The 25,864-nt window shown below is 42.0% G+C and overlaps 1 long non-coding RNA gene across 4 annotated transcripts in view; it reads right to left on the minus strand.

Annotated features, from left to right (window-relative positions):
- The window catches only part of LOC307187464, a 172,775-nt gene that overhangs the window by 64,002 nt on the left and 82,909 nt on the right, over positions 1-25,864 (minus strand). For 3 of the 4 annotated variants that reach the window (XR_013828609.1, XR_013828611.1, XR_013828612.1), the window contains exons 3-7: positions 17,408-17,561; positions 15,237-15,479; positions 11,526-11,613; positions 10,219-10,389; positions 6,692-6,788 (exon numbers count right to left, since the gene is read on the minus strand). This is a non-coding gene — a long non-coding RNA (uncharacterized lncRNA). The remainder of the gene's footprint in view (positions 1-6,691; positions 6,789-10,218; positions 10,390-11,525; positions 11,614-15,236; positions 15,480-17,407; positions 17,562-25,864) is intronic. The other variant, XR_013828610.1, reaches the window with a different exon arrangement.

The following is a 25,864-nucleotide window of genomic DNA, read 5'->3' on the forward strand; positions in this document are numbered from 1 at the left end:
AGTGTCCCGTGTCTTACTTCTCACTAGATGAATTCATTTGCAAAATTTGCTAATTTATGCAAATGATCCTTAACCTGTAACTGCCTGGAATCTATTTTACCGTTTCTGGCTTTTGGCAGCTTGGAGCCTAGGTGCAGGAAGGAAATCCATTAATGCAGAATTTGTCAATTCTGTCATCATTATATTGGTGATTGAGTTGTTACTGACCCCCCCCCCCAAAAAAAAACCCACCATCACCAATAACAACAGATAAAAATGTGCTATTAAGTGGAAGCCAGCTGACAGCTGGAGCTGAGAAATCTAGAGATTAAATGAAAGATAAACTAGGATGAGAGGATCTGGTACCTGCCTGTCTTGACACCCTGAGTAATGTTAGAAGCGAATCATCTCCTTTTTGGGAGAAACTAACTGGTTAATAACCCAAGGAGGGCCTATCAGCTACTGACTAAGACAGATACAGATAGTAGCCAGGTAAGAAATTTCTTCCTGAGAGTAAAAACTGAACTGGCCTGGGTTTTAGTAAATACAAAGCACAATTTTTAATTTTGGGCCATGGTTACATGTAAGACAAGGCAGCAAAAAAGGGATGTTTGTCAAGAAGGGGATCGCTGCATATGTGTGTGTGTGCACGGGTCTGCGTATGTGTACGCATTCAGATCTGGGGGTACAAGTGGACCTGCCTGATGTTTCTGTGTCTGAATGTGTGTTCCCACAGGTACTGCATACATCAGATCTTGAGGCGTTACTCCGGATGAGTTGGAGTTTGTACGTTCGTACATCAGTGGTACCGTGTTTTAATCAACTGTTCTGAAAAGAGATGCTGCAGTTCTGCCCCCACTGGCCCTGATGGTTACACAGTCTCTTTTTATAAATAGTGTTGAAAAAGAGCTTTCTGCAAACCTCAGAGTTGCTTTTCCTTTTTTTTTTTTTTTTTTTTTGAGGTCATGGAAAGGATTCAGATTCCCGGCCTGGCTTCTGAATCCACAGGAAATGGGATACATCACATCGTTTTTATTGTGTTCTTCATTCTGGTAAGTTTCCAAAGGCCACTTCATTCAGCAGTTGAGCAAGCTGGATTGGATAAGCCAGGGAGACTTGACCAGGGAAGCAGACGGTCGCAGTGTTTGTGTGTGTGCGTGTGTGTGTGGAATAAGCATAGGTGAGCTCTAGTCTGGACACCCTCCCTGGGCGACTGATGCAGAATCTACCCATCAAGCAGTGCCTCCACCCCAGATTCCTTCATAGCACAGACCACTTTCCACTGTCATCCATGATTTCTTTTGCTTGACCTTTGACTTATCTGAATCCATGCTACACGTACATGGCCACAAACTGTCCTTGTAACCTGCTCTTCCGACTGCTGGGTTGTATTTTCCTCTTTCAAGTGTACCAATAGTTGCAAAGTGGATGGGGGCATTTGCTGTGGATAGTGGAATGGATTCTTTCAACTCCACAAGGGATTTCAATTAAAGAGATAAAAGAGAATCTGCCCTTGGTAAAATGGACAATTACCACTTCAAGGAACCTGTCCAAACTCTAGAAGAATAATATGAGAGGACACATTTAATCACTCACTTTGCTCCTGTTTCTTTCAGAATCATGTCTCTTTAAATCTACTGAGGGAGATATTCCTTCTGGCCCACAGGATGCCAAAATGACTTGATGATTTATTTATGCAACACTTGGCAGCCCATAGTCCAGTTTGTGGCTGAAGCTGAATTTTATGAGCCTTCCCCTAGTGAGTATATTTTAACATTGTATTAAAAATATATCTTTTGAAAACCTCAGTCATGTTTGGCTCAGCCTCGGGCCCTGAGAAAGACAGTGACAGAAGTGAGGAATTAATATTGCTAAGGACTTAGCTAGTGAAATTTTTATTGTAGGAGATTAGAAAAGTGTAAAGTTTTTATTTGGGGAAGGGAAAAATGGTATTGAGATGTAAATGCTTTAGTGATATCGACTGTGACCTTTTCTATTTATAGCAATTCATCTGGTCAGTAAACAATTTATTGGGCTTCTACTATGTTCCAGGAAGTATTCTAGGCCTAGAGGACTGTGGCGAAAAAGACAAGCACTGCCTCATCTCTTCTGGAACAGACATATCAGAGAAAGGAGATGGATAATAAACAGGTAAATAAATACTATAGGTGAACAGAATGGTTTCAAATCACAATAACAGTAAGTCCCATATAATAAAGAGGAACTTTGAGCTGAGACTTGGCCTGGGGTGCAGAGAATTTCTATATTCACCCAAGAAGATAGCTTCTGTAATGTCAAATCAGAAAAGTAGAAGATCTGACAAAATAATTTCCTGAACAGTTTTGCTTCTTCAAAATCTAGCTCAAGGGCTTCCCTGGTGGTGCAGCCGTTGAGAATCTGCCTGCTAATGCAGGGGACACGGGTTCGAGCCCTGGTCTGGGAGGATCCCGCATGCCGCGGAGTGACTGGGCCCGTGAGCCACAACTACTGAGCCTGCGCATCTGGAGCCTGTGCTCCGCAACAAGAGAGGCCGCGATAGTAAGAGGCCCGCGCACCGTGATGAAGAGTGGGCCCCGTTTGCCACAACTAGAGAAAGCCCTCGCACAGAAACGAAGACCCAACACAGCAAAAATAAATAAATTAATTAATAAACTCCTACCCCCAACATTTTCTTTAAAAAACAACAACAACAATCTAGCTCAAAATAAAAATATATTGTCAAACTCAAATGAAAGGGTTTAGACCTTGAAGAAACCAAGATGGTCAGGCAGCTACTTCTAGAAGTAGCTTTGTAGTTTAGCATCATGGATTTAAGTTCAAAGATGTAGTTTGGCTCTTATTGCTGACACAGTGGAGACAGATTTCACTTCACTTAAATTACTACTGAAAAGTGAAGGTCAAAGGAAAGCCTGGGATTGCGTCTAAGTCTAGGCCAGAAGATATCAGGGGTCTTGTTATTTTTAAAAACCATAGCCAAGAACAATCACTAAAGCTGAGACTCAGATGTGAGCAATTATAATCTAGACCTTTGCTTCTTAGGAATCGCTGGCCAAGGAATGAAAAATCAGTAAACTCACTGAAATCATATTAGTATCTCTTTTTAGTAAACAAAGATCTTTTCTCAGAACAAAATTTCAAGGGATTCATCACTCATAAAGGAATAGATATAATTATTACCATGTAACATCAATTGTCAAAAGCATTTTAATTAATTTATTGGGTACTAATAATGTATAAGGATACTGCATAGAACATGCAATTAGATGCTTTTCTGCCTATTAAATGTCTAATCATAATTTAACAGATAGACACAGTTCGACATTCTTAAGCTGAAGTGAATATTTCTTTTTTTGTAGTTCGCGGGCCTCTCACTGCTGTGACCTCTCCCGTTGCGGAGCACAGGCTCCGGATGAGCAGGCTCAGCGGCCATGGCTCATGGGCCCAGCCGCTCCGGGACATGTGGGATCCTCCCGGACCGGGGCATGAACCCGTGTCCACTGCATCAGCAGGTGGACTCTCAACTACTGTGCCACCAGGGAAGCCCTATCTTTAAAGAAAAAACATCGTTATTGTAACTTCTCCACAATGTAGTCTTCAATGCCTGTGCCAGTCCATGAGAAACTTATGTGTGTGTCACTGTATGTTTCACTGAAGGTACTCAAGCATACACTTGAGTTAGGATTACAGTAATTTTGTTGTCCAAAGTATCAAGGGAGAGAAGGTTTGATCTAATAGGCGTCCCTCCCGAACTGTCATGTACACAACTACGTGCTATAATGAGCTGTTAGGGAAACCTTGGGTATGGTCAGGCTCCATATTCTTGAGAATGTGGAAGGATTCTCCTGCTCTATTCCAGTCAGGGCTCATGATGCTTCTTGAGGTGACAATAACAGATAAATTCTGGACTCCACTCAGGCCATAACTCACAACCCGAAGCAAACTTGGATAGTCTGGTTCATCTACTTTCCAGGGGAGTTCCTCAATTGGTTAAATGTCTGGATCTCCTGGGATTTTATAAAAAATGTTCTCACAGAGAGCCAAAACCCTTTGGTTCTTTCTCTACCTCTTGGTACTATATTGAATCAATCTCACCCCTCTTCTACATGATGGCTGGCTTCTTTGGTTATTCTAGAAAATTCTAAGTCAAAGCTCTAGGGACGCTAACACTCTTAAGCAAGGGATACCATAGTACTGATGGAAAGGTATAGCTTCAGAGTCAGCTAGAACTGAATTTGAATATCACACTTTCTGTGTGAACTTGGGCAGATATACACTACTCCTTGAGCCTGAGTTTCCTTATTTGTAAAATGGAAATGATCATAACTACTTTACAGGACGTTGTGAGGATTAAATGAGCAAACAGCCCAAAACTAAGCATCTAGTAGTTGCTCAAAACTGCAAGCCCCCTTACCTTTTGACTCTCAAGTACCTTGCCTTATAAATATCCCTCCATCTCATACATCATTTCACGTCACAGGTATTCAAAGTGGATCTTATGCCTCAGTTTCATCGGGCTGCATATTTCATCTGAAATTTCTAAGTACTTCACTGGTATAGTGAAGTCCTCTAACATCTAGAGTCGTTGTGTAAATGGAAAAGGGTAGAACAGTATTAATTTCCTTCTAATACGGTTTAAGTTTAACTCACCTTATATTGCATATAGCATAATGGGGAATGGGGCCACCATGTATTATCCTCCAAGGCGATATTAAATTCCATTTTGCAGTTAGGACTTAGGATCTTTGTCATAGTAAAGTCACACTTCAAAAAGTAAAAAATGTGGAACGACATTTGCTGAGTTATGTTCTCAGTACCATGGGAACCAATCAAGTTGATTTAATTAATTCATTAATTTCCCATCGAGGGCAGCCTTGTCACTTTCACAGGGCAGGGATTTGGGCCCTTTTAATTAATGTGACTTCTTAGACGCAAGATTCTGGATAGAATCTGTGAGTCCTTTGGCACAGCCTATTTTCCTCACAGTTATCTAGACAGGATCAGTGTTGTTACTTCAAGAGTTATACAATGGAATGGGGGGAGTTATAGGTAATCCCTTCTTCTGAACTAGCTTGAAATAAAAATTAAATGGGCCTTGAGCGTTTGTGAATTGGAGTGTTTCATTGGGGCCATGGAACACTAAGTGAGGCTCAGAAAAAGGGTGTTAATTCAGGCCTAATCATTTAATTCCACTCTGTTATGTGCCGTATTTATTGCCCTCCTGGATCTGTTTTCTATGGCCTGATAAAGAGACAGTGATTCTCTGAAGCTCAGTCAGGGACCATTTTATTTATATCGTTAGTTAGTCCAATAAAAGCACTGGCTTCAGATTCCTGCTGTTACTTTCTGTTTTGTAGCCCTGTCGTTAACTATGAAAATGCTGATGGGGTTTTCATCTTTTGGGCTGGAGTCGCTTTGCAGTTGAATGAGGGACTTGTAAGGACAGGGGATGGTGAGGACCATACTGATAGTAGAACAGTCCAGTTTGGTGTAACCAGATAGATATGCAAATTGACTGGGAGTCAACTCAGGTTTTAGCAGCAAACGTGAACTTGCCTTTGTTAAATGTGTTGGTGTGAACATTTGATCGACATTTTTTAGCGTGAACTTAGACCTGTCTAGGCTGTGATTCTGTTTGTGAACCAGACAGGTTAAAAATTTTTTTTAATCAAAAACTTGCTGCGATTCTCTCCAAAGTGAAAATAGTTCTAATTTCACACAAAAGGAAATGGAATGTAGCTCTATCTAAAGTTGTTTGCATATATCAAGCAAAGGAGAAGTGATGAAAAACAGACAAAAAATGCAATAGATCACACTTCAGATCCTCTTCTCTAAAAATAGTTTTAACTGTGCAGTTCAAGTGATTAATTGATTGTTTTCCTAACAGTCTGTAAAGTGCTGTAAAGAGGCCCAGAATGAGGAAATGATGGTGGAAACAGATTTATAGAGGTCACTTGAATTAACGATATGGCAATCAGATGATAACACAGGTGCATTAATGTAACATACTGTGTAATTACCAGTGTTTCCAATGGAGTTAATGTGTAGTTATGCATGTAATAATAGACATTATATAGTAGATACACAATTAGCTCGTGTCATTGGTGTGTAGTGCACAAATGACGCAAATCATTATTGTTGTTTCAACGCTAAAAGTGAGAACATTTCGAGGACCAAGGGGCCTCTCGATCAGACAGATCATCTTAAGTTTCTCTAAAGCATACATTCAGCAAGGAAATGTGAAAAGTATTAACAGTCAACAGTTTCTGTACCTATGCTGATATTTAGATGTTTGGAGCAGTTAGCACTGAAGAAATGTGTATTTGAGGAATGTGGTTGAAATAACATGAGCAGATGTGCTTGTAAGTGTAAATATAAATAACCAAAATTTATTATATTCTCATTGAAAGATAAGAAATAAATATTCGGGCTTCCCTGGTGGCGCAGTGGTTGAGTCCGCCTGCCGATGCAGGGGACACGGGTTCATTCCCTGGTCCGGGAAGATCCCATATGCCGCGGAGCGGCTGGGCCTGTGATCCATGGCGCTGAGCCTGCACGTGTGTCCGGAGCCTGTGCTCCACAACAAGAGAGGCCACAACAGTGAGAGGCAAAAAAAAAAAAAAAAAAAAAAGAAAGAAATATTCCTTCATTTTGCCAACAAGGATTTGTTTACCATTTTCTATGGGAGAAAGACAGCTAAAGATTTAGGTCGTACCTCTAAGCACCGGGTGGAACCTGATGATTCCAGAAATCCTCCCAGTTCCAATATGGTAGAAGGAGGTGGCAGAAATTTCCACAACCCAGAAAGCCATCTGAGGGGGATACAATGAACAATCTGTCAAATTCTCTTCAATACAGAGAGATATACCCTTGAATTATGGAACATCTTTTTTAGAGTATTTGCCAAGTCCTCATTGGCTCCATCCTACTACCATGTTCTTTAGCACTGCATGGATGGGGTGGGGGAGACAGGAGGGCTGTGCTGTGTACAAGGACATCTGACATGGTAACAGCACTTAGTGCTTTAGAATTTATGAATCACTTTCTTATGAATGATCACATTTGATGTTCAAAACAAACTTGTGGAGCAGGTAGGCGAGGTATCTCCATTTTACAGATGTGGTAACTGAGTCTCACAGAGCTCATATGGCTGGCCCAAGGTCCGCTGTGGAGAAGATGGGAGAGTCAGGTCTTCTCATCCTTAATCCAGTACAATTCCACTGAATCAAGATTGAGAGGAGCTGTGTAAAAGGATAATAAATGGCCCCAGTCATGTCCCTGCCCATTCTAAAACTTTTCAACTTCTGTGGTAAATGTTAAATTGTGGATTTTAGAGAGGAAAGGAGCTTAGATAATCAAAAAAAGATTTCAAAGAAGATGTGGGGAGTGCGTGGGAGGGGGTCTGGAGAGAATGGTAGAGACGTTGGAGGCTGATGGAATGGAAGATGCTGGATGGAGGGTGCAGCATCCTGGGGGTCAGAGGATGTGGCAGCCACAGAGGGTTTGCAAAAGGAAGCAATAGGAAATGTGTACTGAACAGTAGGCAGTATCCAAATGACAGAGTCCTTGAATGCAAGCTTGAGAGTTTGTTTGGAAGAATGTGAGGAACCACTGAAAGTTTTGAGTAGGAGAATGATGTCATAAAAATGACCTTTATGGGGATTAGCCCAGTGGTACTCAAGAATAAGTAGCTATAGTTGGCAAAGTCACAGCTATGAGACCACAGCAATTGTCCAAACATGAGAGAGAAACTAATACTGCTCAAGAGGGTATACAATCACAAGGATTTAATAATTCTCTGGTGAATTAGAAAAACAATTTTCAAGTGTTCTAAAGTATTTAAATAAATCAGTCACAGCTGCTCCCCATTCTCGAGAAATAACTCCAAATTAAGCTCCGCTTTCAGAAGACATGAAAAGCAAAATTAGGCAATCATCTAAAATCCGGGACAATACCCTATACTTAATAAGTGCTCAATAAATTTTTCTTATAATTTTGATGAAAATAGTATCTAATTCAATCAAGAAAAATCATATATCTCTAGATGGCCAGCTTTTTAAGATATCGATACTTTTGTTAAAATATGACTTATAAAGCTGCTTTAACTTTTCTATGTATTTTAAATGTACAGATGTAGAGAAAATGAATACTAAATTTGGAGACAAATAGAGAACATTTTTTTCTTTATGAGCTGAGTGACACTGAATAGGATAGTAGTAGAAAAAAATAAATTTAACGTTTTGAATTGAATCTAGAATCTATTTTTTTTTAAGATTTTTTTTGATGTGGACCATTTTTAAAGTCTTTATTGAATTTGTTACACTATTGCTTCTGTTTTCTGTTTTGGTTTTTGGACCCTGAGGCATGTGGGATCTTAGCTCCCCGACCAGGGATCGAACCCGCACCTGCTTCATTGGAAGGTGAAGTCTTAACCACTGGACTGCCAGGGAAGTCCCTAGAATCTGTATTACAGAGAATTCCATAAAACTTTGGTATTTGCTAAGGGACAATTTCAATTAATTGAACTACATGGCCTTAAGATCAGTAAATTCTATTATTCCTAGAAAGCCTTGGGCTAAATTATGGACTAAGATAAATTAGCTTTTGGAGATACCTGATTCTTCCGTATAAATTGTCACACTGGCTGGATACTCTTGATGAGCAGGTTCTGTAACATCTCTGGGTCTCTGTTTTCTCATCTGGGAAATGGGGATGATAATAGTAGTGGCAGTACTTTCACAGATAAACTATACAAATGTTAGCCACTTTTCTGAATCTTTCCCTGATCCCTTCTGTGTGCTCCCTGCGCCCTGTCACGCCCTGTGCCCTCATGATGTCTTCTGGGCAACACTTCATTCTCCCCTCACCCATAGGAAAGGTTACTTGTCCTGAGTTCCAGCTCATCCTACTCAGTACCCTGATTTTGGTTACTTGATAATCTGCTGCAGGCCAAGATGTTAATGAATGTGAATGTATCTATTTACCAGCCATTCCTGACACCTTGTTTGCATTTTGTCAGGGCTTAAAAGCCTTAAGCCAAACAATGAAAATAGTATTAATTTTAGTTTCTTCAATTGGCTAATGAGGAAGATTCTGGAGGGGAGAGATGGAAGGAGGGCCTAAATCTGGCTACACGTAAGGCAGACTCTGGGGAGAGCCTGGCTTCGGGGCGGTCCTTTAGTGGCTCCATAATCAACACCCAATATTGTGGCTGTTTCAGCCATAAGCCTATTTCCCCTCCAGGTCGGTCCCGTGCACCAGGAAGAGTTTTCTAGTTAATAAAATGTGCTGCCATCCCTTTCACCTTTAGAAAACATGAGGGATGCCCTTGTTGAGTTCAGCATCTACGCTTCCTGTAGGTCTTACGGCAAGGGGCTGCGTCCCGGTGTCCCATGTTCCAGCTACAGTAAGGGCCCAGTGGGTCTTCCTCCTGCGTTTACAAAAAGGGGCCTTGAACCCACAGCCATGCTCCCAGTTGCTGGAGAAATGTGGCCCTGCATCCCTGAAAGACAGGCTCTTTCCACTCAAACCAATTGTGGCACTTGCTTCCCTCAGCCCTGGAGCCTACCTACAGCTGTGTTTACTGAAGTGCGACTGTAATTTGCTACAGCATGCCAGTGTATTAATAGACAATTATTTATTGCAAATCTGGACCATTTATACTGTTTACTGGCTGACACAATGTAAAATTTTGATCCAAATGTTAATGTGTCCATGACATTGCATAATTCTGTTCCATGCCATGGTTTTTTCTCTTCTAAATGAATCGAATTTGTAGTACAAGGAAATGGCATTTTTAATGGATGAGTGATTTACAGCCTCAAACTTATAAGGCTATTATTTGTGTAACTAAGGGAGAGTTGACTAATTGCAATAACACAGCAAATTAGACAAATTTAGGATTGTACTGGGAATAAATTCATGGGGAGAAAATGAAAATAACTCACAAAGTTCTTAAAGGGTAACTGAATAAATCTCACTTTAGCTGTACAGGGCGATTGTATTTTGGGGGGAGATCAGGCACCTTTGAGGCCAAACAGACTTATAAATATTCAATTGAGTAGAACATAGATAAAAATTACCTCTTCATAAAGAACCATATGTGTAGGAGACAGCACTTCCAATTCTCCAAATGTTTACTGAAATTGCCTACACAAATGTTTTCAGCAGTTGGGTGAAAACAAAGAGCTTTATAGTTATGTGTTATTTTCATGAAAAAGACACGAATTTTAGCATATTTACCTTCTATTTGTTGAGCATGCAACACAATGCCAAGGAAGAATGATTTCCTAATGGAGACCTTCATGATTTTTCAGAATAAAACTTGTGCATCAGCAAAAATAATATTTCTTTCTTTCCGAGGTATTCCACTTAGGTTGTTTATATTGATTCCTGTTATTCTGTTGCCTCTGCCTACAGAGAGATTGTTAAGATAAAAAGTGCCTCAATGCAGCTCTAATTAAATCTCTGAGCACTAAACTCTGATGCCTAAACACAAGGATATTCAAAATGAAGATTCCTTCAGTATTTTAGTCCAGGTGGCTCCCACAGATTAATGAAGAGAGAAAACAGATGTGGGGGGCTCTAAGAATAACGATAAAATATGTGTGTCCTTCCAAATTACATGCAAAATGGCCTTCTCTTCTCCAGAAGGCAAGATCCTCACTCTCCCCTGTTAAAAACCATCCCCAGAATGGCCAGGACAAAGGACAAGTGCTTTAGCGTGGGGCACTTGGTCCCTTGAACCTCTACACCACCCCTCCTGCTGGTCCCCCTCTGCCCCTGCCTTCCCTTCCCACAGCAGCCCCCTCACCCTACGTGTGAACAGTAAGCTCCAGATGACTTGGAATTCTTGGAACAGGCCATCCACAGCTTATCTCTGACTGGCGGGGCCTTTGTACATCCCTGTTTGTTCCCTCTGCTTGTGATGTCCTCCCTACTCTGCCTGGCTCTTACGCTCCAGGAGTGGGTTCAGATGACATCTCTGGGAAACCTCTGCTGAGCCCTCCAGCTAGACGTCTGCCCCTGCTTCCCCTATTAGAGCACATCCACACCCAGGTGAGAGCCTTGCTTCTTTAACCACCTTCTCCACTGGGCTGGAAGCTCCTGGAGGGCATGGCTTGTCCTCTTTACTGGACTTGGCCACAGAGTACACACGCAGTAAATATATGAGGAATAAATGAAATACCTATTGAATATCTACTTTGCCTCAGGCACTTAACACGGCCTGTGAAGGATGTAACAAATGGTCTGCACGTGCTCCCCTCTCCCAAATAGAGTAGCTTATAATTAAGTAAGGGTGATATAAGAAGATCAGAAACAACAAAGCAGAATTTGATAAGGACCACAGTAAAGGCAAAACTTGCTATAGGGTTTCAGAATAGTGAGATTCATTCTTTAAAAATCATTATGTGACTATTAAAAATCCTCCTCCTCCATCCCATCTATTCAGTCAGTCACTAAAGATTGATGTTATTTGTATGAGTTGATTGATTCTACCCTCTCTTCATGGCTACTAACACCACCGGGTTTACACCATCATAGCTCACCTGTACCACGGCAACAGCTCTACTGGTCTCTTGCTCCCAGCTTTCTCTTCTTCAAATCCAACCTCCACACAGCACTGGAGAAGGGGGTCTATTTAAAACAAAAATCAGCAATCAGCTGCTTGTAGTTCCTACACACATAACACTCTGTGTGTCTCCTGTGTCTGCAATGCCATTCTGACCCACCACATTTTCTTTCCCACTCCTCCTTTAAAACCCAGTTCAGGTTGTTTAATGGGTACAGAGTTTCTGTTTGTCATGATGAGAAAGTTCTGGAAATAGATAGTGATGATGGTTGTACAACATTGTGAAGTATTTGATGCCACTGAATTGCATACTCAAAACTGGTTAAAATGGTAAATTTTATGTTATGTATCTTATACCACAATAAAAAAAGAGGATAGTGACTATTAAAAATAAAAAATCATTATCTTCTCTTTGTTTCTCTCTCATGTTCTCTGAAATCAAGCAGACCAGGAATTAAATCCTCATTCAACAACTTATTAACAATGTGATGCTAGATGGTTTACTTTACCTGAGCCTCAATTTCCTCATCTGCAAAATGAAGACAATATTATTTACATTACAGGGTGCTGTGACGATTAAGAGAGGGCTAGTGCCCAGAAAAGGCTCAGCAAATGGTGCTGGGAATATTTCAAGAGGATGTGCTACTTGTTTGCTCAGGCCTGCTCTACTGTACTTCAGGCTTTATTATTCAGCATCTCATATTTTACCTGTTGGGGTAGGAGCCTTATCTGCTTATTGGCATAGAGCCCATAGCTCATCTTCAAATTTGGACACAATATACTCAGCTCCTTTCAAAACTGATTGTAAATTAATACTTGGAAGGGCTGCCCTACTACCAATAGGCTTTCATTTGGGATTTTTGAAATTTTAACGACTCAGGAACAGAAATCATAGCTTACACTCTGCAGGTAGTCAAAGACTTTTTGTTGAATTTGATGGGAGAACTTAAAAATCTGAATTATTTGTTCAGCACCTATTTACTAAGTTCTTGGATAGACCTTCTTGCTGTATCCATCTTTCCTTCCACAGACTTTTATCTAGAATGGAGAAATGTCAGGGGGAAATGGAAAGCAGTTAGCAACTGCAGCAAGGTAGACAACAGTGATGTAATGACCGGTTGAAATTGAATCAGACTTTAATATTAATTGTAGTGTCCGTGTCAGATTGAAGGACCAAACACCACTGCTGTAATTTACATGGTAAAGGAAGCCAAGACTACTGGCCACCATATTAATAGTAGACCCAGGGCTATACAGTGATCAAGAATTTGGGTTGAAAAATTAGACAGGCCTACAGAGCTGTGTGACTGTACAAATTACCTAATCTTTTTAAACCCCAGATTCTTCAGCCATTTCATAGGGATTGTAAAACCTACTTTGGGAGATTACTTTGTGACTTAATTGAGACAATGCACATAAAACACTTAACACAGTAAGAACTCAATGCATGGATATTTTTATTACCATTTTGAAGATAAGTCATGGAATCTGTGGCATTTTGAAATACATTAAGTTAAGGATGCCTGTTTGATAGAGAAGATTTTTACATTACTCTTACTCAACTGAATGCCCAGCCTATAATTGTTAGACAGTGCAACCTTGCCTTCCTCCAGACTGCCAGAGAAGGAGGCAGGTGTTAAACACACGTGGAAGAAAAAAGATCAATAGACCCCAAGGTCCTAAATAAATCAATGCAAATAGAAATTTTGCATTACTTGTTGAATATACTCAGCTACCACCTTCAGTACATGTGACATTGCTTAGTCTTGCTTTCTTTGCCATCATGCAAGATTAGAATGTGGAAATATTAAAGAAATTAAAAAGGAAAGAAACATTTTTTAAGCTTTATCTCAGAGAAGCCTGGAGAGCAGTTTGGCTCAGGCCTCTGCATTCAGGAAGAGCCTTCAGTTAGTCTTTGAACGTCTTTTCTAATCTGTAACCACCCACAAAGACACACTGACAGAGTTAAAGAAAACACATGTCAGACAAAATTCAACCTGGGTCCCCATGTTGGATCACAAGGCTTGCAACAACTATTAAGGAATATTATTTACATGTTATTTAAATACGTTTAGAACAACAGTTATCTTGTCTGAAATATTTTGTGGTAAAGGCATGAAATCTGTTTATTAATTGAAAATATACGCCACAAGCTTTGTAACCCTATTTAGATGTTTCTTCACTTCGTAATACTTAGAACCTCTGAAAACAGAAGTAGCCTGGGCCACTACCTTGACATGGAAGGGGTCACGCCCTTCCTAATGCACGCATCTGATTAATGCCTGATTCTGATCAACAGGGGGAAACTACCCCTTTCCCTATTAAATGTATCTGTTTTACTTTCACATCGCATCCAAGAAGAGAAGCCATAAACAGGAATATATTGGTTAAGAGCCAGTTTTTAATTGTGTCCAATGGAAGAATTCCTTGGGAGTTGCGTAGGGCTGTTCATCACTGATGAATATCAAGAGGAATTCAGATTTTATATTATTTGTTCTAAACCAGAACATTTTACTTATTGTTCATAATACACATTGAAAGCAGACACCAAAATGGCTCATTTGGAGCCTTTCTGTGCTCACCCGCTAATGCACATTAACGCCAGTACACATTCCGTATTACAGATCCATAAAATGCATTTGCATAATATTGAAATTATAATCCCAAATGTGTAGTAAAAACCTTTATGAAAAATTGTTACTGCTCAGCTACTATACAGTGGCTAATTTTTAATCTTCAGCCTCTCAGCTGCAAGTAAAGATGGGGTATACTTTAAATAAAACCCTCAAGAGTAGGAGCCTGGAACTGAGGTCTCCTTTTTTTTTTTTTGCGGTACGCGGGCCTCTCACTGTTGTGGCCTCTCCCATTGCGGAGCACAGGCTCCAGACCCGCAAGCTCAGCAGCCATGGCTCACGGGCCCAGCCGCTCCATGGCATGTGGGATCCTCCCGGACCGGGGCACGAACCCGTGTCCCCTGCATCGGCAGGCGGACTCTCAACCACTGCGCCACCAGGGAAGCCCTCCTTTCTTTTAAGTACGATATTTTTAGGCGGAGAAATATTATCTCTACCACGTTAAACAGTTGCCTGCACAGTGATTCTGGTCTTTTGTGGACTGGTGTCTTGACTTTTTAGATTTGGTTGAGAAGTATCGCTAACTTACCAGCCTAGTGTCCGCAATGGGATGAGGGTCTCTCTCGTGACCCCACTAGAGGGTCTCTGCCTCATCCATGTAGGAACCAGCTGGGAAAGAGTCAGAGTGGCTGAGGTGGCAAGTATTTTGGCAGAGAACCCACTGGCCATGGTCTTTTGATCCAGTCTCTGTGCTCAGCACTGTGGCAGACTCTTGATTAGATTATAACAAAGAGCCCTCGTATTAATTCAGTAAGGTAGATATATATCCCTTATGATGAAACAGCCTAGAATGGTTGCACACTTTCATCTCTCATCTCTCAGAGGTAGGCCCATACCTGCTAACTACCATATTCCAACTGCTGCACTCAATTGTAGTGTTAAGTACAGATGCTTGATTCTTCCTTCAAGTGATTCCACAACTGTGTTTTCAAATAATTTTCAGAGAGTTCTAGCTGAGACTTTCCAGAATTAATGTTGCTGAGTTACATTTCTACCGGGCTTTATTGACACAGACCTTAATAAAGGGAACCCCAATGGTTGGGCTGAACACTCACCTTGTGCCTAGTGGGGCCTGGTCAGAGTGTTTCCTCTATGGAAGTGGTCATCCCTTGGCCATTGGCCCCTCTAGGCTTTTCCCATGGTCCTAGCAGAAGTTTAGCCCTCTGTGCAACCTCAGGAAGCTCTACTCAATTCACGTTTATATGGCAACCAAATTGTGAAGCAAGGACATGTTCTCTAGTGTCCTCTCACCAGGCTCTGCCACTTTCTTCCTCTTTTCTCTCTTCTGAAATTTAAAGCTGCAGGAAGGAGAAGAGAAAACAGAGTCAAACAGGCCTGTCCTCACTGGATGCCACCTTATACTAGGGGCTTCCTGACAAAGATGGAGGGAGAACAGAAATGACACAGAATAAATCTCCTACTTTATTTGGGGGATTTTAGCTTGGAAAAAAGGTTTTCTTATTTCCCTAGTCATTTATTTTGGTTTATTTAATTTAGTAAGTATACAGTGCAAATCCAAAAGGTATAATAGTTCAAAAGTTATTTTTTATACTGTGAAAAGTCTCTTTTCTACTTCTTAAAACCAACAGGAGCATATTATACATGATATTCTAATCTTTTCATTTATTAGTATCTTTGAGATCCTTTTTACAGGGACGTATAGAGCTGCCTCTTTCTTTTAACACATATGTGCCTTAACTCATTTAATCAGTCGTCTTTTTTTTTTTTTTTTTTTTTTGCAGTACGCGGGCCTCTCACTGTGTGGCCTCTCCCGTTGCGGAGCACAGGCTCCAGACGCGCAGGCTCAGTGGCCATGGCTCACGGGCCCAGCCACTCCGCGGCATGTGGGATCCTCCCGGACCGGGGCACGAACCCGTGTCCCCTGCATCGGCAGGTGGACTCTCAACCACTGCGCCACCAGGGAAGCCCTAATCAGTCTTCTTTGGATGGAAATTTAAGTTGTTCCCCATTATTTGCTATTACAAACACTGCTGCAGTAAATCACTAATTTTTAGGTCCTTTTGAAACATGTGACTAGATCTGTAAGATAAAGTCCTGGAAATGTAATTGTAGGAACAGAGAGATATACACTTTAATTTTGGTGGATTTTGAAAAACTATCCACCATGGAGACTGCACCAATTTACAGTCCCCCCTTCCCCAACCCACCAACACCACATGAGAATTCCTTAGCTTAACCTTTTCTATCAGGAGGGTCTAGTAAGCGATGACTAGGACCTGACGGAAGATGGCTTCAGAGGAAGGCTGTATAGAGGCCTGGCTTGGTGGATGGCAGCTGGACTTTAGGCTGTTCCTAGGCATGTGACAAAATGAGAAAGACTGGGAAACTCTTGATGAGCCCATTCTATTCATTTCAAACTAGTCTGAAATAAACCCAAACATATGGGTCTCTTGTCTGCTGCTAAAAATCTCCAGGAGGTAAATTCCACAGCCTTCTTGGGTAAACTATTTGGACTTCTCACAACTCTTCTGAAAGTCAGGACATTTTTCCTTATGTGTAATATAAATCTTTCCTGCACTCATCCACTTGTGAAAAACGTGTGCTAACATTTCCCCAAAGCAATGCAAGTTCAACTAGCCAGACAATATGATGCTATAATTTCATGGCTAGAGTATGTATCCTCCTTTTTTAAAAAATAGCATACATCCCCTAAATCATTTTAGAAATCTTTAACGCATACACAAGGGATAGCATGAGTGTTTTCTTTTAAATCTGTTTTTAACCTGGCTATGGACTTTATAGAGACTGTGTGTATGTGTGTGTGCATATAAAATTTTGCTATGCCCTCTTGTTTTATAATTATAAAGTTATCTTACTTTCTTGTTAGATGCTGATTAATATATAGCTTTCTTAATAACACTTCCGATATCACTTCTGCTGAATGAGAAAGTGTCGCTGTAACTGAGAGGTTTGTAGGTTATTTCCGAGTGTGTCTTTCTTCCTCTGTTGAGATACAATAACTATTTCAGGAACATTTGGCATCCAAAAATTCTCAGCATTGTGCAAATTAAAACATCTGCTTATACTTTGACACCCTCATTCTTCAAAGGTTAGTTGGATTTGCGGTTGCTTTGTTCAACAAGACTGCTCTTAGAGCCCAAGGATGCACATTTAATTATTGGGAAGATATGTTTGACAGAGCTGTGGGGGGAAAATCACCCTTCATATTCGGACCAGCATTAACATTTTTATAGAATGAGATTACCTGAGAGTCAAAGAAGGGGGTAACTCCAGGAAAATAAATACGAATCTATTCGGTCACTGGTCTTCTGCTGATTTACAAGACTCCAGCCAACGACTCTTTGCTCCGTTGCGTAGAACTCATCAGTTTGCTCTCAAGCTGGCATTGCTGATTTCTGCTGAGGTTAAAGACAGCAAAGTAAACTCTGCTTCCAACAATAAATAACAGACGGAGTTATTCTTTTCACTCAAACAGGCTTTAGATCGCAGCAGACAGCTACAACCAGGTGCATTTAGCTACATTTGTCATTGCCACGAATGCAAAACATGTAAAGAATCTGCTGCAAAAGGGTCTCTAGCCAGCCCTTTTCCACCTTAAATATCCTTCCATCCCCAACTCTGGTTGAGCCGTGGTCACCCAACACCAGAAGGAAGGGCCAAGGTGCCTGTGGTAACAGCAGCATCTCCTGACTGGTTTGTTGATTTACACAGGTCACTGGTGCCAGCTAGCAGATTGTACACTGGAAGTCTTTCTGTGTCTCTGGCCAAAGACTGGTAATCTCCCTGGGCAATGCCGAGATAACACACGTCAAGAGGCAGCAGTGGCTGGTAAGCCAACTCATCACTCACTTTGCCCTACCGCCCCGCCTGGCCTGTTCTTGCTGCAGCCTTTTCATTGCCATTCCAGAAGCCGACAGACCTTAGCTGTTGGACTGGGAGGGAAGGGAGAGAAGGGGGAATACAGAACATAGGCAGCAAGAGGGATTTGGTGAGGCAGGAACCAGCAGGTGAACAATGACTCATTTGGAAACGTGCAGCTGGGTGTGTGTTATTTGCATATCAGGGACCCTTTGTTAAAGTGGCTTGCCCAGCTGTGTGGGCGCATCCGTGTGAGGGTTGATGTGGAGGGGGAGATGAATTCTCAGGAGAGCGGAGTTACTTCCTATCTAATTTGTGCACAAGTTGGGGGAAGGCGCTCTCATCCGGGATCCGCTGCAGAAAAGCTTCGAGGTCCTGAGATTTATTTTCCTTCTGCCAAGTATATTATTTCCAAACTCGCCTTTTCAAAATCTTGCAAATTCCCTTGAAAAATGATTTAACAATTTAATGAAAACAACAGTGAAACAAAAGCCACGTTGATGAGGAACAGAGGTAAGGCTGGGTTGGAAATGAGTGACGAACCTCGTAATGAGGTGTGTAGCTTTGTATATTAAGCGATTTCTCTGAGGTACTTTTCCAGATGTGATGGAATACATTTATTTGTGTGCTCATCTGAACTGAAGTAATACAAATGAGATACTAAAAAGATATGATTACGTGCAGAAGTAGGCGAAGAATTTAGAATCCCAATTCCATAAGTTAACAGCTGTGCGTGAAGCAGTTCAAAACTGCTTTGAGTCTGCAGGTTGCCCGGGAACTTCTGTCAAGCTTGTATGGACCAGTGATGATCAACGTGTGAATCCTGCATGTTGATAGTTCAAGGCGACTTTATTTCAGGCACAAATAAATAGCTGGTAGTAAGAAGTCCTTCCCCACCTGAAAGCCTGCAGTACGGCTGAATACAGCCACTGTGGTAGTGCAGTAAAACGGGATGAGTTTTAAACTACCAGATGGTACCCTGTACAGTGCCTGAAATAAAATGGAGAATTAGGGTGCCCTAAGGTGTGCACAGAAAAGGCAATTACATGAAATAAATGGGCCTCAGGCCTACAGGATGCTCAAGTATGCTACACAGAAGACAAATAGTACATCTGGTGAACAGATTTTATCACACGCTGGAAAGCCATAAAGCATGCCGTCGAATATCAGATCCCCATCTCACAATGACATTTTACCTGTGTTGGTATTCAGCGCTGTTTATTTTAAAAGGTGCTGGAATCTCAATGATGTGTTTTAAAATCCTCCTTAACATTGTTTTCAACTACATACTATTTTTGTGGGGACAGATTGATACAACGCACTAAGATTTTGTGGACAAGTAGCCACTCTAGTCTCAGGGGATCCTGTTTTTATTTCATTTATCTCATTGCTGATGTGATTTTAGTAATAGGATTATACTTGTCAGCACTCCCTGTTTGGGAAAATGCCAGCGTATTTTTAATGCTAGTTCCCACATCTCCATTTCATTGTCTGTCACCGCACTAGAGTTCCCCTCCACACCCCACCCCCTTTTCCTTAACGTCAAAGAAAAAACAATTTTAGGTGGTGAGGGTTTGCAAGGAGAATTCACTGGCCCATAGCCCTTTCTTATTTCTTCTCCACAAATGCAAATCTGTTTTCTGTTTGAAAATTGTGTGTTCCTTTTCTATTGTAAAAACAAAAAATACTGAGGAACACGTACATTCATTATTGTTTTAAGAGTTGCTGTAATAAAATCCTCTCAGTACTTAAAGGTAGTTTTAGTGCCCCTCCTAGGATTCATTCTAGCTTTGATAATTGGGTAATTGCATTCCCTCCTCCACCAAGAAATATTTTCACCCAATTAAGTTTAAAACTATAATAAATTTTAAAGAATTATAGTCTAAAAATTCATACCCTAGAACCAGTATTAAGTAGGAATATTAATCTTAAGCCGTGGAGCAGTGCAGCCTGTTTATATGCTTCTCTGCCTTCTGTGCAGTGTCCTAGCTCCTCAGAGCTGCCACTGGCAGTGTGGCTTCCCTGAGTGCTGGGCATGAGCTGCAGGGGCCCAGAAACTAGTGCCCTTCACTGCCTGTACGATCCCTTGACTTCCACGTTCCAGTCTTTCTTTGTTTCCAGATAGCATTATTCAACCCTTCACCCATTCATTCATTCATTCCTTCCTGTCCTGTAGCTTCTAATTGAGCGGCAAGGCCCAAGCCTGGAGCTGAGGCTGGGCATGGAAGGTGCCCAGGATCCACAAGGTTCGTGCAGGGCTCACACTCGACTCCTTCCCATCTGCTCCACAAACCAATGTGTCCAGATCAACTTTCCAGGGCACTATTACAAGGTAAACCCTCTGTTGCATATACTGTCTATGCTAAAGGGCGACCTAGTGACCCAGGGCACTAACCACATCGTTCGCATGTGTAGTAAATGGGGAGCAGCACCTAGAAGGTAGCCCAGGAGTTCACATTTTAAGCTCCAGCCCACTAGAGACACACAAACCTCCTGGTCCCTCCTCAACAAAAAAGTGCAGTCACAGCCCCCAAAGCCAGTAGATTTTGGCAACAGGAATGCTTGGGGCCCTGGAGCCAGCAGCAGGGACAAAAGGACACCACTGGCACAGCCGAAGGCAAGGTCTGGGAGAAAGGAAAAGAGCAGGAGAGACTTAGTGCAGCCACAGCAGGAGAGAGTGAGGCAGGGAACTGATTACCAGGGGAAGAAAGAGAACCAAAAGGAGAAACTCAGTAGGCCCAGCTGGCGGAGAGGAGAGACCAGATCCTGTTCTCTGGGGACAGGCAAACCGCGAGAGTGTTGTCGGGCTCCTGTCTTCCCTCCACCATCACTTGCTTCAGACCTGCTGATTCCTTTCATCCACTCAGCCCCCTCCTCCTAAGCCACGGGTTCTAACACGCCATCCCCAAATGCCCAGATGTGCTCTTCCCTGGTCCCCCCTGCTTCCTCAGTTAGCCATCTCTGTCCCGTTCCTACTTACTATGATGTAGGGAAAGCACATGGTGACACTGGATGCCCAGGTAATTGTACTTCAAATGAAAAGTGGTGAGAGAACAATGGCCTTGAAAACACAAAAGCAGTGGTGCTAAATCTCCAGGCTAGCATGGTTTTAGGTGCTGAATTCTATTAAGGAAGACTATGCCAGTGACACAATTAAGTTGGTGGAAAAATTGTAAGACATATAGAAAAACTTTAGCTTCTAAAGCCCTATATAAATTTCAAGAATTTCTGAGCACATCATCAGTGAAGTTGTTTTAAAATCAGGATTGTAATACTTGAAAAAAAAAATCAGAATCTAGTAACCTTTGCTCTTCAAAACCCTTCTGATAGGTGGCGGGGTTGGTGGTGGCAATTGAGGTTTACAGGGGGGAATCATCCTAAATTTTGAAGTTCAACAGCTGAGCTGGGGCTAAAACCAATCTGATATTTAGCTCGTTACATCAAATGCAGAACTGATCATGATGATAGCAATAATACATGATGTTTTATTCACTTTCAAATACTTCAGTTGATTTTGAAAATTTCATTTGGGGAAATAAAAGTAATGCATTTAAGAATATAGCCTATTTAAGCAAAGGGCAGGAACAGATGACAGGAAAGAATTTGCAGGGAATCTCTCTTGTGTCTGGATTCAATTTTTACTGTATTCAGATTTTTCATCAGTTCTTGATAAGCAGTCCAGTTAATAAGTTGCAGGCAAGGGTTGCATCAAGGGGGATGATGTGGATAGTTGTACATTTCTAGGAGGCTGTGAGAGAAAAGTGTGAAAGAAAAGGCAGGTCTTGTTAGGAAGTATGTTAAGTCTGTTTCAATGTTGTTTCTCCAAGGGCAAGTTGGACCACAGGTGGCTGCTTGCTGCCTAACGCTCCTTGGTGTGTCCCCTGTCCTGAGGCAGGTTAGCTGAAGAAGGGGCTCAGACTAGAATCAGACAAGGTTGCAGGGAGCCCCTTCCCCCCACCTCGCAGTTGGAAGTCGCCTGAGCAGGTGCAGAGAAAGGTCATTTCCATGGCAGCCATCACTAGGTGCTCTGCCAGGGAGGTTGGTTGGGACTTAGTGGACTGGAGGCAAGATGTCAGCATCTCTGTCCTGCGCTGCTGCACCAGCAGTCAGTGAGTCGCCCCCGGCTTCACAGTGCAAGGCCTTCCAGCACAACAGACACAACAGGAATGCGTGGTCCCATGCCTGCTGCTGTTGTTTCCTAGCTCTGTAAACTTGGGCAAGTTATTTCATCTAAAAGCCTCAGTTCTCCACTCTATAAAGTGGACATGAAAATAGTAGTACTTTCCTCATAAAACCATAATGAAGAATAAACGAGATAATCCAAATAAAATGCAAAGTCCATTGCCTGGCTCACAGTAAGAGCTCAACAATTTTTTGCTATTCTTACAAATAATAACTCTGTAGACAAGGAGAAATGAATCAGAGGTGTAGAGAGAAGGAGACGGAAATGAGGCTTTCTTTGGGGTGCTATAGAAAAGCATCGGAAGGCACATAAGAGAAAAAAAGACTTGGAGGATGGCATAGTGGGGTAGAGGACATGCAGGTGGTGAGGAACAGAATTACATTGGACTCCCTCTCCATCTGATGTTGCAGGGCTCCTTATCACTAAGGAGCCTTATCCAAGGAATGGGAATCCTTTGGGATAAATAGAGGAAAGTGGTGGATGTGGGAGAGTAAATCAGAAACTATGCTAGAAGCTGGCTCGTCGACAATAATAATTATATGGCAACTTACCCAGTAGTTGTTGGATGTGGTAAGAATTGGGCCATAGCTATCATTGTACATGTGGGTATAAAGGCAGGAGAAAGGGGGAGATGACTCCTGAGGCTAACTGTTGGCTGTTAGGAAGGAAACCAAAGTGAGGACAACTCCAGACTGTCTCACAGGGTTATTGGCAATGCTGTTAGAAGGTCCTTAGAGACCATAGGACCTGCAGAGTCTCAACATGCAGATGAAGGTGATGCAAGTGGAAAGGTTTTGTGCTTGCAGGAAATGGGTGACATTGAGGAAGAGGAGAGAATAAAAGGTTCTGAATGAATGTAAATGGTATTAGATGCTGGCATTCAATTTTTTTAAGGTGACAGAGGCAGAAACCCCTGACCTGTATTCCCTTCCTTGCCACACCCTCACCCCACCCCAAACTACTTCTGGCTTCTGAAATGTGCAGAAAATGAGCAAATGAAAACAGAGGGAAATAATCCCTGAAGTCAATGGTTAGTCAGCCACACTTAAATATCTAAAAAAGAAGAATAACACCCTCAAAGGTGTCATCAACCAACGAGAAGGGCAGTGAGTTGGTCTCATCTGGAAGTTTTCTGTGTCTCTATAGATTTGTTTCTCAAGGTAAATCACCAGTCTGTCTAGCCACATTTGTTAACAATGCATGTAACTCTTAATGGCATCTCAAAAGCCTACTTACTCTCAATTTCGCTTCTCATTCGTTTTTATGATGCTAGAAAAATTCAGATTATATAGGCTTTCTTTGTGCTGAGATGGTAATTTTATATCACTGTAGATTAATAGCATTTTTAGTGGTATTTGGTATCACTCATTTGTCTCCTATGGTCATAAAGATATATATTTTTTCTAATTTGGCTTTGCCAACAAATAAAAAATAAGAGTCTTTTTCTGTTGAATGAGCGAAAAAGTCATTCTGATCATGAACAATTATTCCCTTTTAACATACCCACAATCCACCATCTAATTGTTTTTGTTGTGGCAGCAATACAGTTTCTACAAGAATGTGTATGTGCGTGCCTGCGTGCACGCATGTAGTTTGGCCTGCAGATGAATCTCTCCTTGTTGCTACTCGATCTTCATTTTGAGTTCTGATTACTGAGCCTTCAGCTTACCTGTTTAGAGCCTGTTCATCCAGGCACCTCTACTTAGGAAGACTGAAACCTCTCATTGCTTCCCCTTCCTCTCCCTTGGTCCTGGAGTTTTGCAGATATCTTGCCTTTGTGAGCATATCGATATGTCTGGAATTCTATTCGAAGAAGTGGTCCTGCAGTGCTCACAGGAGCAAGTACCCATTCCAAGGACGGTTATTATGGAACAGAAAGGCAGCCAGACTCGGTTTAGCTATCAGCTTTTAAGACCTTCCTCCATCTGCTAAAATGTGCACTGAAAAGTTTCACATGAAATGCTGATTAGTACCTCCGTGTAGATTCACAGAACGATCCACTCTCTCTCGGTTTACATCCCACTTTCCTAACTACCTAGTCACCTGTTCTGTTGGAAAATTTTAATCATCTCTCTGACATCAGCTTGGCAATTTCAGCGGCCACTTCACAATCTTTCAAAGTCTTTCTGCTCCATTTCATTCCTATTTCTTTTCTGCTTGTGTTAATTATTTTTGCAGCCAGCATACATGTTTGTCAATAATGCATTACCTTTTCCATGTGTCAGTTCCTCAGCCCATCAGAGAACCCTGCTTTTACATTCTGAATCTATTCTCCCCTTTCCCGGCTCAGCTCATTTTGCTCTGGGCCTGCCTCTACTCCTCATTCCAAATCATCGCAAGTTGCAGGAAACTTGGCACTTGCAAAGCAGTCCCCCAGATTAACGGGGTCTAGTTCTCCACAGAGCATTAGGTTTGGGCCTGCAGTGGGCTGCAGGTTGTCTGAAAGCCCCATGACTTCTTCCATACCCGTGATGCCCTCACCTTCTGAGATGCCCACTTGTGGAATGTGCAGAAGACAGTTCTCCCTTCTCAAATCAAGGACCGGGACATAAATTCCCCATTAAGCTTGAGGAGCATGAAAACCACTCCTGACCCCATTAGCTCCATCCCCAGTGTGATGTCTTTGCTTAATGAAAAAAGCCTTCTCTTAATGGCCATACAAAGAAACACCTAGCACAGTCCTAGGCATGTACCAAAGCTCTGTAAATGCAGACACAGTTGAATGTGTTGCACAGGCTGCATTTTGGGGGTGGTGCAGGGGGAGGCGTGTGGCTCCTTTAAAAAGAAATTAGTAGTGTTCTGCCCTCTGTCCCAGTATAACCTATTCTTGGGAAGGTTCTAATGGTTGATATTTCCTTTCATGATTAATATCAAGGATACCTACAAGTTGTCATAATCCCCAGACTACCTTTATCGTTGCTTCTGAGAATTCACTGACTAGTTCCCTCTCACAGGCCAAGGAAACGCCATTTTAAGAGAACTCTCTCTGCCTCTCAGAATGAATGCCCTTTTGGTGAAGGGCACATGAAAGGAAGTTTCTTTTTTGTTTTGCTTTTGTTTCAGATTCCCTTGGGGGTTACACACATCCTGTTCTAATTCCCCCGTTCCTTGGGGAAGCACTCAGCCTGTGACGGACGGGAAGAGGAGGGGTGCAGGCCCGGAGCCCCACGGACAGAGCTGAGGCTCCTCTGTGTCTGTGCTGCCCACTTGGTCTTCTCTTTTGCCCAAGTCCATCACTCATGTGCACCGGAATCTTCCGAGTGCCACCCACTGACCCTTGGTAAGATTCCATTTCTTACTTCCCTTCACTGTGACCTTCCTTGGCCAGCTCCTTATCTTTCTAACAGCCTTCTACCATCTGGGAGTCCTTCACGCCCGTGCTGCAAGAGAATGCTGGCAATGGCTGGGCCGAGAAAACTGAAGTATGGAAAATGGGAGTGCTAGGAGGGGAGGAATACCAACTCAGACTGAAAAACAATCAGCTCCTGCATACTTCGGGATTTTAGGTCATCAGGAAATGTCTTTCACCATTAGCCCTTTGCAAACAATCACAACAAATGATCATTTTCTACTAATTGCCCCACAAGGAACATTGCTTTTCAGGTGTTCTTCCATGTACTCTCTGGCAGTCATGCTAATCAGCGAAGATATTGACAAAGG

The sequence above is a fragment of the Stenella coeruleoalba genome (genome assembly GCF_951394435.1).
Source record: "Stenella coeruleoalba genome assembly, chromosome: 6".
In the NCBI taxonomy this organism is placed as follows: domain Eukaryota; kingdom Metazoa; phylum Chordata; class Mammalia; order Artiodactyla; family Delphinidae; genus Stenella; species Stenella coeruleoalba.